Below are 13,137 nucleotides of genomic sequence, written 5' to 3'. Positions count from 1 at the left end.
TGATATCCGATACAGCAGCTACACCCCAGCTACGCAGTTTATACAGTATGGCGCTGTCCTCGGTATATACCGGCAGATTCATAAACGAGACGAGTTCATTTGTTATCATGTCTCTCACCATTATCTTTGTATCCTTTACCTTGAAACCATCCATTAAACACTCTTTTCCTTTTCCATCATGCATCGTGATTTCATACCTTCTTTCGCCTTTCATTCTGCACCCCACCACCTCTCCACACACATCCTTAAATTATCTTAATAATTCCATCGTCGTTACCTTGTCTTCTCCCACCAACTCCACTGCCACCGTTAATTCTTTGCCGTATTTCAAACCACCTTCAGGTCCATGTATCTTCCGTTGAGCATTGCCTTTGTCCTTGTCCATTCCGTTCATCGTTGTCATGTTGTCCGTCATTAAGAAACAAAAAATTACCCGAAAACTCACTCCCAAGCAGCAAAACTACAAGGGGGGAACAAACTAATCAAACTTAAACTTATTTGAATTCAAATCCAAAATACTATACGTCGAAAAACGAAGAAAAAAAAAAAAGCTCTCAAACAAACAATCTTGAGCAAACACTCACTCACAGCGCAATCACCTACACCTGTCTCACTTTCCAAACAGGAAGTGCTCACTTGGGACTGGTATGGCCGTAAGTAAGACAAAATCTCTTAGTACACCATATAAAGTCAAAGTGAGTCTGATAAACAGACATTGCAGCTTTAAGTTTGGGTCACTCAAAAAGTGGAAGAATTTACATATACTGTAGCCATCACTTTGTAGCACAGGTAGTTGGATGAAATACAAACAAACCTTGATTACATTTCAAAGCGAGGGCACATATTTCAGCCTTGTGGGAAAAAACAGACAAAGGGTTTTATTTCCACCATGGAAAACACACGGCCATCAGACACCAGTCCAGTTCCACTGAACAGCATTATTTCCTTTGATCAGGGTGAGGGAGCACAAAGCACACACAAGCTACATTCAGTAACAATATTCTTATTTATCCTATAAATTAAAGGCAGTTGCTCCCTGACAACAAAAGGAACATTGATCATATTAATAGGACAGTGGAGACTAGCCCATACAATATGCATTTAGTCAAATAAACATTCAGTATCAAATTATTACACAAATCAGTGTTCCTGATGAAATTATGCAAGAGCACCCCCTAGTGGACAAAAATGTATAGCACCTGGTATTCCCAGGTGGTCTCCCATGCAAGTACTAACCAAGCCCAACTCTTGCTTAGCTTCCGAGATCTGACGAGATCGGGTGTAATTTTTAAACTTTTTTATCTTTTATTATTAAAAAAACAGACAGTATTTACAACATTCAGTCAATAATAAATAAGGATGAACAATTCACCCCCTTACAGAATCAAAAAGATCAAAGAAAATAAAAACAATTAAAATCACAATCATCCACAAAAACCAATTAATAGTTAAGCACAAGTTTTCCATTTGATAAAATTCCAATAAAACTCCCCCACACAAACAGTTTTTCAAAATTACCTCTACCATATCAATATATTATCTCTATATCTTTCTCTAAAATACCATTTTCTACTCATAATGCCCTAAATTTCTCATTAATCTTATAGCATCTTGCATGACTCTTGAAAACTTTACTTTTCCCACTTAAAACGAAAATAAACAACCTCCTCCACTCCACCCCACTAGAAATCTATTCTCCCCAATGTTTCACTAAAAGCCCCTTTAAAAACTCCTGAAAATCTTTCAACCTGCTACATTCAACAAAAAGTGCATACAATTTTCCAACCCCACAAATATCACATTCTCTTTTAATATCCCTATTTATTTGATGCAAACCAACATTAGTAAAAATCCTATTATGTTTAAATTTAATATCATTATCTTCAAATTTTATAGAATTATATTTTAAATTTACATTCTTCCATATTGATTTCACATCCATATTTACAAACACAGACCAAACTTTTCCCGAAGCAGGATCTTTTATCTCTTTTAAAATACATTTCTATAAACCATTTTAACTTTTAAACCTGACATATCATGGTTCTCCCCATTACTTTCATAAAATAATACCGGTAAACCCCTAGCTCTTTTAACCACCTCTTTATTTATTAAAACAACCCACTTCCCAGGAATACATCCTAATATTTTCTTGTAATTATTCTCCTCAGTAGTTTTACTTATCTCTTCATCTATTTCAACCACATTATCATATATTGCCTGAAATGGAAGGAACCCAGGAATGACCTCATATGCTATGTCACCTATGTGCCTCATCCCAGCCCTCACAAAATATTTACAAAACAAGGTCATATTATTACACTTTTTATCTTTGGATTAAAAAATATTGGCTGATTTAAAATATTTTCTAAAATAGTACATTCATAATAAATCTTTGGTAAAAACTGCCCCCAAGCCTCAAACACTTCTCTATAAAACACCCTCCCCACCTCTTGCAAAAACTCTTTAAAAAACCTTTTCCACCCATAATCCAATTCACCAAATAAATATTTTTGTACCATTTTAACTCTAATTGCTGTTTTCCTTACACTTAAATCTACCAACTTTAAACCCCTGTCCTCATAACCTGCAATCAATGTTTTAAAAGCTATTTTCGCACCCTTCCCATCCCATAAAGAATCAACTTGTTCAAATCTTGTTCATTTCAGATAAAACCCATTCTGGCATATCTAAAACATAAATAAAAATTGACATCAACAAGGAATTTATCACAATGACTTTCCCTTTTAACTTCAAAGACCTCCCCCTCTACATATTTACTACCTTCCTAACTTTATTTATCACACCACTCCATGTCAAATCCCTAGCTTCCTTTTCGTTCACCCCTAAAAACACTCCTAACACCTTAAAATAATCTTTTACCACCTTAAAAGTAAAATTCCCTTCAGTAATCTTCCCAATATACATTACAACTGACTTCTCCATGTTAACCTTTGCACCTGATGCTTGTCCATATACTTTAAAACACTCCATCACCCTTTTTACACTTCCCTCATCTCTAACTGTTATAGTGGTATCATCTGCATATTGATGAATCAAACTAAAACCTTCTTGTGGAGTCTGTACACAATTTATAAGATCTTTTTTTTAAAATGCTGCTAAAGGTTCTACCGATAAAACAAATAATAAAGCTGATAAAGGGCATCCCTGTCTCACAGATCTCTCAAGATCAAAATAATCAGTTAAAACCCCATTACACTTCACCCTACTTTTTGCCTTCTTATATAATAATTTTATCCATCCTACTATTCTATTACCAAAACCATATTTATCCATTACATTAAACATAAAATCATGTTCCATCCTATCAAAAGCTTTATTTAAATCTATGATTAAAACAATTCCCCCCATCTTATCATGATTCATTTTATTTATCACATCTCTAATTGTATTAATTGTATCAGCTATATCTCTAACAGGTACACTATAATTTTGTGTAGGTGCTATAATATGATATTTTAGCTAAAATCTTATAATCCGAATTTAATAAACTAATTGGCCCTGTCACCATAGAATCTGAAACACTATTATTATCCTCCATATATTGATAAACTTCCAATAAAATAGGTGCTAAAAGACTTCCATATCTTTTATAAAACTCTGCAATTATTTAATCCACTCCAGGACTCTTTTTTAATTGTAACCCCTTGATCACATATTTTACTTCATTCACTGTTATCTTCCCATCACACATTTGTTTATCCTCTATATCAATTTGCACATCCACACTATCCAATATCTCCTTTACACACCCCTCATCCACCTCCCCTTTCTTAAATAAATCCTTTGTTTCTAATATCTCTACATGATCATTTACAACTTCACCCTTTACATTTTCAATCTCTCTAATATATGTTCTCCTCTGTTTATTCTTCTCTAAACCAAGAAAAAATGAAGTACATTTCTCCCCCTCCAAAACATACTTTGCCTTACTTCTGATAATTGCACTCTTACACTTTTCCATTTCATATTTACTCAATTGTGCTTTTAATTCCAAAAACTTTTCTATATTATAATTAGGTTCACTATCACATTTTCTAATTTCTTCATTCAATTTTGCTCTAAATTTATTTTATTCTCTTTTCATCCTAAAACTCTTCTTCTCTTCTTCTCTCTTCTGCCCCGCCCCCCTTTCGGAAAAGCTGACCACGACTCCATTTTGTTGATCCCTGCCTACAGACAGAAACTAAAACAAGAGGCTCCCACGCTGAGGTCTGTCCAACGCTGGTCCGACCAAGCTGACTTCACACTCCAAGACTGCTTCCATCACGTGGACTGGGATATGTTTCGTATTGCGTCAGATAACAATATTGACGAATACGCTGATTCGGTGTGCGAGTTCATTAGAACGTGCGTTGAAGATGTCGTTCCCATAGCAACGATTAAAACATTCCCTAACCAGAAACTGTGGATTGATGGCAGCATTCGCGTGAAACTGAAAGCGCGAACCACTGCTTTAAATCAGGGCAAGGTGTCTGGTAACATGACCGAATACAAACAGTGCAGCTATTCCCTCCGCAAGGCTATCAAACAAGCTAAGCGTCAGTACAGAGACAAAGTAGAATCTCAATTCAACGGCTCAGACACAAGAGGCATGTGGCAGGGTCTACAGTCAATCACGGACTACAGGAAGAAATCCAGCCCAGTCACGGACCAGGATGTCTTGCTCCCAGGCAGACTAAATAACTTTTTTGCCTGCTTTGAGGACAATACAGTGCCACTGACACGGCCTGCAACGAAAACATGCGGTCTCTCCTTCACTGCAGCCGAGGTGAGTGAGACATTTAAACGTGTTAACCCTCGCAAGGCTGCAGGCCCAGACGGCATCCCCAGCTGCACTCTCAGAGCATGCGTAGACCAGCTGGCCGGTGTGTTTACGGACATATTCAATCAATCCCTATACCAGTCTGCTGTTCCCACATGCTTCAAGAGGGCCACCATTGTTCCTGTTCCCAAGAAAGCTAAGGTAACTGAGCTAAACGACTAGCGCCCCGTAGCACTCACTTCCGTCATCATGAAGTGCTTTGAGAGACTAGTCAAGGACCATATCACCTCCACCCTACCTGACACCCTAGACCCACTCCAATTTGCTTACCGCCCAAATAGGTCCACAGACGATGCAATCTCAACCAAACTGCCCTAACCCATCTGGACAAGAGGAATACCTATGTGAGAATGCTGTTCATTGACTACAGCTCGGCATTCAACACCACAGTACCCTCCAAGCTCGTCATCAAGCTCGAGACCGTGGGTCTCGACCCCGCCCTGTGCAACTGGGTACTGGACTTCCTGACGGAATGCCCCCAGGTGGTGAGGGTAGGCAACAACATCTCCTCCCCGCTGATCCTCAACACTGGTGCGTTCTGAGCCCTCTCCTGTACTCCCTGTTCACCCACGACTGTGTGGCCACGCACGCCTCCAACTCAATCATCAAGTTTGCGGACGACACAACAGTGGTAGGCTTGATTACCAACAACGACGAGACGGCCTACAGGGAGGAGGTGAGGGCCCTCGGAGTGTGGTGTCAGGAAAATAACCTCACACTCAACGTCAACAAAACTAAGGAGATGATTGTGGACTTCAGGAAACAGCAGAGGGAACACCCCCCTATCCACATCGATGGAACAGTAGTGGAGAGGGTAGCAAGTTTTAAGTTCCTCGGCATACACATCACAGACAAACTGAATTGGTCCACTCACACAAACAGCATTGTGAAGAAGGCGCAGCAGCACCTCTTCAACCTCAGGAGGCTGAAGAAATTCGGCTTGTCACCAAAAGCACTCACAAACTTCTACAGATGCACAATTGAGAGCAATTGTATCACCGCCTGGTACGGCAACTGCTCCGCCCTCAACCGTAAGGCTCTCCAGAGGGTAGTGAGGTCTGCACAACGCATCACCGGGGGCAAACTACCTGCCCTCCAGGACACCTACACCACCCGATGTCACAGGAAGGCCATAAAGATCATCAAGGACATCAACCACCCGAGCCACTGCCTGTTCACCCCGCTATCATCCAGAAGGCGAGGTCAGTACAGGTGCATCAAAGCTGGGACCGAGACACTGAAAAACAGCTTCTATCTCAAGGCCATCAGACTGTTAAACAGCCACCACTAACATTGAGTGGCTGCTGCCAACACACTGACACTGACTCAACTCCAGCCACTTTAATAATGGGAATTGATGGGAAATTATGTAAATATATCACTAGCCACTTTAAACAATGCTACCTTATATAATGTTACTTACCCTACATTATTCATCTCATATGCATACGTATATACTGTACTCTATATCATCGACTGTATTCTTATGTAATACATGTATCACTAGCCACTTTAACTATGCCACTTTGTTTACATACTCATCTCATATGTATATACTGTGCTCGATACCATCTACTGTATCTTGCCTATGCTGCTCTGTACCATCACTCATTCATATATCCTTATGTACATATTCTTTATCCCCTTACACTGTGTACAAGACAGTAGTTTTGGAATTGTTAGTTAGATTACTTGTTATTACTGCATTGTCGGAACTAGAAGCACAAGCATTTCGCTACACTCGCATTAACATCTGCTAACCATGTGTATGTGACAAATAAAATTTGATTTGATTTCCTTGCATATCTGATAGTAAATACTTTTTATTTTTTCCCCAGCATTTTCCCACCAACAACACTTATCATTTCCTTTATGCTTATCTTCCATTTCATATTCTATCAATGCTTTAAGTTGTTTACCATATTCCTCATCTCCCAAATACCCTGCATTCATACACCATGTTCCACCTTCTGTTCTTCCCTTATCTTAACCCACTGAAAATGTTTACACTGCATGATCACTAAAAGTTGTAAAAACATACTTTATAACTTTCATAAAAGTCCCGAAGCCTTCTCTTACCAACACCAAATCTATCCTTGTTTGTTTTAATTCACCTAACACCACCTGCCTTCTAGAAAATTATCTTTTGTCTGGATTTTCATCCCTCCATACATCTATAATTCCTTTTTCTAACAATAACTTCTTTAAAACCTCCCTAGATGAATCACTTCTAAAAGTAGCCCCTCTCGTCATATTAAGTCTGCCCATTTTAACATTAAAATCCCCAACCACTATACAATTTCCCTCACACCATTTTCCTAATTCTATAAATAAATCCTTCTGCTCTATTTCATGATTAGGCGCATAAACATTCATTCTAAAAACCATACTCATATATTCAAAATCTAAAATTAACATCCTCCCATTACTATCAGCATGTATATGTTTTACAGTTTCCACCACATCCTTTCTCAGCAAATTCCCCCTACCGTTGTTTACAAAAATAAAATCTCTCCATATTTGTTTTACTTCTAATGTACGGTCAATGTCCCAGTGTGTCTCTTGTAGACACAAAATATCCAAATTCTTCATCTTAACTATATTTTTCCATTTTCCATAAACCATTAGCATTTACTGACATGAAATTAACTATTTCAATAAATAAGAGATAAAACATATATTCTCATTGTCCTCTACCTGTTTTCTCCCTCTGCCGTCCTTTTTCACATCTGCCGCTTTCCTCTTCCTGTAGCCTTCCCTTGTTCTATCTTTTCAATATCTTCTGAATCAGAAATAGACTCCAATTCCATTTCTTCCAACCAACTCATTTTATTTTGTCCCGTATCTTTTGTATTCCCTGTATCCATTTCATTCTATTGTATAGTTGTCAGTAACAAACTCCCCTCCATTTCACTACGTCCCGAGGTACTCACATGGGCTGACCTTCCCCCCCAATACCTATGAGTCACCAGTGCTTCCAATCAGCCCAATCTTTCCCTCTTGAAAGCTCCCTCTTCGTATCTCAGAATCCATACTGCTCCCGATATCATCCGGCCTCTGCTCCATCTTCTCCCCCATTCCTCTCTCCTCCTCTCCACCCTCCTCCACGTCCTCTTCTCCATCTTCTTATTCTGCTCGCGGTGATACAACTGCTTCACTAAAAAGGTCCTGACTCCCTCCACAGCCAAAACCTCTCCACAATTGCACTCACCCACTCTCATTCGGCATCCTCTGCAAAATTCCCTTTCCTTCCCGCCAATACATTTCCTTACATAGAGTCCTTGCTTCCTGCACTTAAAGCATTTAAATTCAGGGCAGTCCTTCAAGATGTGTCCAGGTTGAATACATTGCCTACAAACCCTGACCTGCTTATCATGAATGACACAAAAGTACTCTCAACCTTCCAGTGTGTCAAATTTAGTAGAATACAGCAATGATTGCACAGTGTCAGTGAATTTAACTTTACAGTAATGAGTACCATCCACTATATCCGTCCCTGGCCAAACTCTCCTCCTGATATCCGAGACTGCAGCTACATCCCAGCTACGTAGCTTGTCTAGTATAGCGCTGTCCTCTAGAAATACAGGAAGATTCATAAAAGAGACTGAGTTCATTAGTTACCCTATCTCTCGCCATAATTCTTGTGTCCTTTATCATGAAGCCATCCATTATACGCTCCTTCCCTTTTCCATTGCTCATTGTAATCTCGTACTAATCATCGTCGTCACCTTTTCTTCTGCCAACGTTAATTCTTTGCCGTATTTCTTTACTCCTTCATCTCCATGTTTCTTCCTTTGATCATTTTCTTTGTCCTTGTCCATTCTGTTTGTCGTTGCCATGTTGTCCGCCATCACTTTGTAGCACAGATAGTTGGATGAAATACAAATAAACCTTGCTAAAAGTTTCCTATGCAGCTATCCTACAAGCCAGAATACATACACAAAAGCTCTGAATGTAGAAAACCTATTTCATTGTTCTGTGCTAAGGAGGAGCACATGTAAGGACAATTTCATATTGTAAGCGCATGGGGCATGTACGACACGTCATGAGCAGGGGAGGGAGGGGGGGGGGGGGTCAGAGCGGCTTCTCAACTATCTCTTGATTGAAGTACCAGCGTGGCAGAAATACCATGCTACATTTCGCAAAATTATGTTTCCACAAAATATCAACAATGTTTTGCTACAAACAAATGTTTCCATCTTTCAATTAAGTGTAACATTGGTCCACAAAGTCTCTTTCACACCTGATTTCAAAGATCTTCATAAGCACGGTCAGTTGACTCATCCTCAAGCTTGACGCCAAGCAACGGTTTATCATTAAACAAGACTTGGGGGAGAGCGCAAATGCAGTCCCCCACTACCAGAAACTAGGCAATCTTTGGGAAATTTGCAGGGGTCAGCACAGCCGAAGTGCAATGGCTGAGCCTCGCCCTGGGTGACCCGCCCTCTTGATCACGGTATCTCCCTTGCCAGGTAAGTATGAGTTGTACACATCGGTGGAGGGCAAGTCTTTCCAGTGCCAATATTTTTGGTTGATGGTAACCACTTTGTGTTCTGATAATATCACATCGACCTGCGTAAATTCCCTTTTAGGAACGCACTTACAGACAGAGCAGTGAAAAAGTTGTTAATTTTGTTTACTAGATTATATCAGTGAACCACTAGGTTCCCATAATGCACTGAAATAATCACCAATGACTTTTTAATATCTTAACCCCCCTAGTCTCTCCCCTGTGTGCTGCCCTTCTGGCAGCTTTATGGGACTTGTACAGCTGGTGAGCAATCAGCCCTTGATTACTCACCAATCCCCAATCAGCCCCAATTAGTCCTGGCGGAAGAGCACATCGAGGCCTGGCACTTCCAGTAGATGGAGCCACCGCCTCATGATGTATACTCTGTCTGTCACCAGGCCTCAACGAGTCTCCCCCTGATGGCTGACTTGCTGTACGCCACAAAACATTTATTTAAACTTATTTAATCAAAGAGCAGTTGAGGACAAGGCTGATGAAGTTGTTGATGTCTGGCACCCTGGCAGCATGGGATTGGTGCCCACAGCAAAGTAATTTCCCTAATAAACTCAGCAAAAAAATAAACGTCCCTTTTTCAGGACCCTGTCTTTCAAAGATAAATCGTATAAATCCAAATAACTTCACAGATCTTCATTGTAAAGGGTTTAAACACTGTTTCCCATGGTTTTCAATGAACCATAAACAATTAATGAACCTGTGGAACGGTCGTTAAGACACAAACAGAGGGCAATTAAGGTCACAGTTATGAAAACTTATGACACTAAGTTCCTAAAATGATCCTCTCTTCCTAAAATTATCCGCCGCCATTATTGCAACCCCTATCACTAGTCTGTTCAACCTCTCTTTCGTATCGTCTGAGATTCCTAAAGATTGGAAAGCGGCCGCGGTCATTCCCCTCTTCAAAGGGGGAGACACACTAGAACCAAATTGCTGCAGACCTATATCCATCCTGCCCTGTCTTTCTAAAGTCTTCAAAAGCCAAGTGAACAAACAGATCCCCGACCATTTCGAATCCCATCGTACCTTCTCCGCTATGCAATCTGGTTTCCGAGCTAGTCACGGGTGCTCCTCAGTCAGGCTCAAGGTCCTAAACGATATCATAACCACCATCAATTAAAGACAGTACAGTGCAGCCATCTTCATCAACCTGGCCAAGACTTTTGACTCTGTCAATCACCGTATTCTTATCGGCAGACTCAACAGCCTTGTTTTCTCAAATGACTGACTTGCCTGGTTCACTAACTACTTCTCAGATAGAGTTCAGTGTGTCAAATCGGAGTGCCTGTTGTCAGGACCTCTGGCAGTCTCTATGGGGGTGCCCCAGGGTTCCAATCTCGGGCAGACTCTTTTCTCTGTATATATCAATGATGTCGCTCTTGCTGCGGGTGATTCTTTGATCCACCTCTACGCAGACAACACCATAATGTATACATTTGGCCCTTCTTTGGACACTGTGTTAACAAACCTCCATACGAGATTCAATGCCATTACAACACTCCTTCCGTGGCCTCCAACTGCTCTGAAATGCTAGTAAAACTAAATGCATGCTCTTCAACCGATTGCTGCCCACACCCGCCTGCCCGACTAGCATCACTACTCTGGATGGTTCTGGATTGTTCTGACAACAATAAATACCTATGTGTCTAGCTGGACTGTAAACTCCTTCTAGACACATATTAAGCATCTCCAATCAAAAATTAAATCTAGAATCGGCTTCCTATTTTGCAACAAAGCCTCCTTCACTCATGCTGCCAAACATACCCTTGTAAAACTGACTATCCTTCCGATCCTCGACGATGTCATTTACAAAATAGCCTCCAACACTTTACTCAGCAAATTGGATGCAGTCTATCACAGTGCCATCCGTTTTGTCGCCAACGGAACATATACTACCCACCACTGCGACCTGAATACTCTCATTGGCTGGTCCTCGCTACATATTCGTCGCCAAACCCACTGGGTCCATGTCATCTATAATGCTTTGCAAGGTAAAGCTCCGCCTTATCTCAGCTCATTGGTCACCATAGCAACACCCACCCGTAGCATGCGCTCCAGCAGGTATATTGCACTGGTCACCCCCAAAGCCAACACCCCCTTTGGCCGCCTTTCCTTCCAGTTCTCTGTTGCCAATGACTGGTTCGAATTGCCAAAATCACTGAAGTTGGAGACTTATATCTCCCTCACTAACTTTAAGCATCAACTGTCAGAGCAGTTTACCTATTGCTGCAGCTGTACATAGCCCATCTGTAAATAGACCATCCAACCAACTACCTACCTCATCCCTTATTTGTTTTTCTGCTCTTTTGCACACCACTATTTCTACTTGCACATCCTCATCTGCACATCTATCACTCCAGTGCTAATTTCTCAATTGTAATTACTTTGCCACTATGGCCTATTTATTGCCTTACCTCCTTCATTTGCACACACTGGATACAGATTTTTCTATTGTGTTATTGACTGTACGTTTTTTTTCCCCATGTGTAACTCTGTGTTGTTTTTGTTGCACTGCTTTGCTTTATCTTGGCCAGGTCGAGGTGGAAATGAGAACTTGTTCTCAACAGGCCAACCTGGTTAAATAAAGGTGAAATAAATAAAGAGGCCTTTCTACTGACTCTGAAAAACACCAAAAGAAATATGCCCAGGGTCCCTGCTCATCTGCGTGAACATGCCTTAGGCATGCTGCAAGGAGGCATGAGGACTGCAGATGTGGCCAGGGCAATATATTGCAATGTCCATACTGTGCGACGCCTAAGACAGTGCTACAGGGAGACAGGACAGACAGCTGGTCATCCTCACAGTGGCAGACCACGTGTAAAAACACCTGCACAGGATCTGTACATCCGAACATCACACTTGCGCGACAGGTACAGGATGGCAACAACTGCCCGAGGTACACCAGGAACGCACAATCCCTCCATCAGTGCTCAGACTGTCCGCAATAGGCTGAGAGAGGCTGGACTGAGGGCTTGTAGGCATGTTGTAAGGAAGGTCCTCTCCAGACATCACCGGCAACAACATCACCTATGGGCACAAACCCACCGTCGCTGGACCAGACAGGACTGGCAAAAAGTGCTGTTTACTGACGAGTAGCAGTTTTGTCTCTCCAGGGGTGATGGTCAGATTTGCGTTTATCGTCAAAGGAAGCCTGTACACTGGAGCGGGATCGATTTGGAGGGGCAGGATCCATCATGGTCTGGGGGTGGTGTGTCACAGCATCATCGGACTGAGCTTGTTGTCAGTGCAGGCAATCTCAACGCTGTGCGTTACAGGGAAGATATCCTCCTCCCTCATGTGGTACCCTTCCTGCAGGCTCACCCTGACATGTCCCTCCTCAATCCCATTGAGCATGTTTGGGACCTGTTGGATCGGAGGGTGAGGGTTAGGGCCATTCCCCCCAGAAATGTCTGGGAACTTGCAGGTGCCTTGGTGGAAGAGTGGGGTAACATCTCACAGCAAGAACGGGCAAATCTGGTGCAGTCCATGAGGAGGAGATGCACTGCAGTACTTAATGCAGCTAGTGGCCACACCAGATACTGACTTAATTTTGATTTTGACCCCTCTTTGTTCAGGGACACATTATTCCATTTCTGTTAGTCACATGTCTGTGGAAATTGTTCAGTTTGTGTCTCAGTTGTTGAATCTTGTTATGTTCATACAAATATTTAATCATGTTAATCAGATTACACATTCAATATTCTTCCAGGTCATTGACTTGGTAATTAATGTGTTATTCTAACAGGCCAAGAAAAGCATAAAAAAA

General features: G+C 41.3%; 1 pseudogene; it reads right to left on the bottom strand.

Annotated features, from left to right (window-relative positions):
- Positions 1 to 9,174: 9,174 nt before the first annotated feature.
- On the bottom strand, positions 9,175 to 9,326 carry LOC118945460 (U1 spliceosomal RNA; annotated as a pseudogene).
- Positions 9,327 to 13,137: the final 3,811 nt, after the last annotated feature.

The sequence above is a fragment of the Oncorhynchus mykiss genome, chromosome 29, assembly GCF_057628025.1.
Source record: "Oncorhynchus mykiss isolate SJ-2025 chromosome 29, ASM5762802v1, whole genome shotgun sequence".
Classification (NCBI taxonomy): domain Eukaryota; kingdom Metazoa; phylum Chordata; class Actinopteri; order Salmoniformes; family Salmonidae; genus Oncorhynchus; species Oncorhynchus mykiss.
This window is presented reverse-complemented; position numbering and strand designations above follow the sequence as displayed.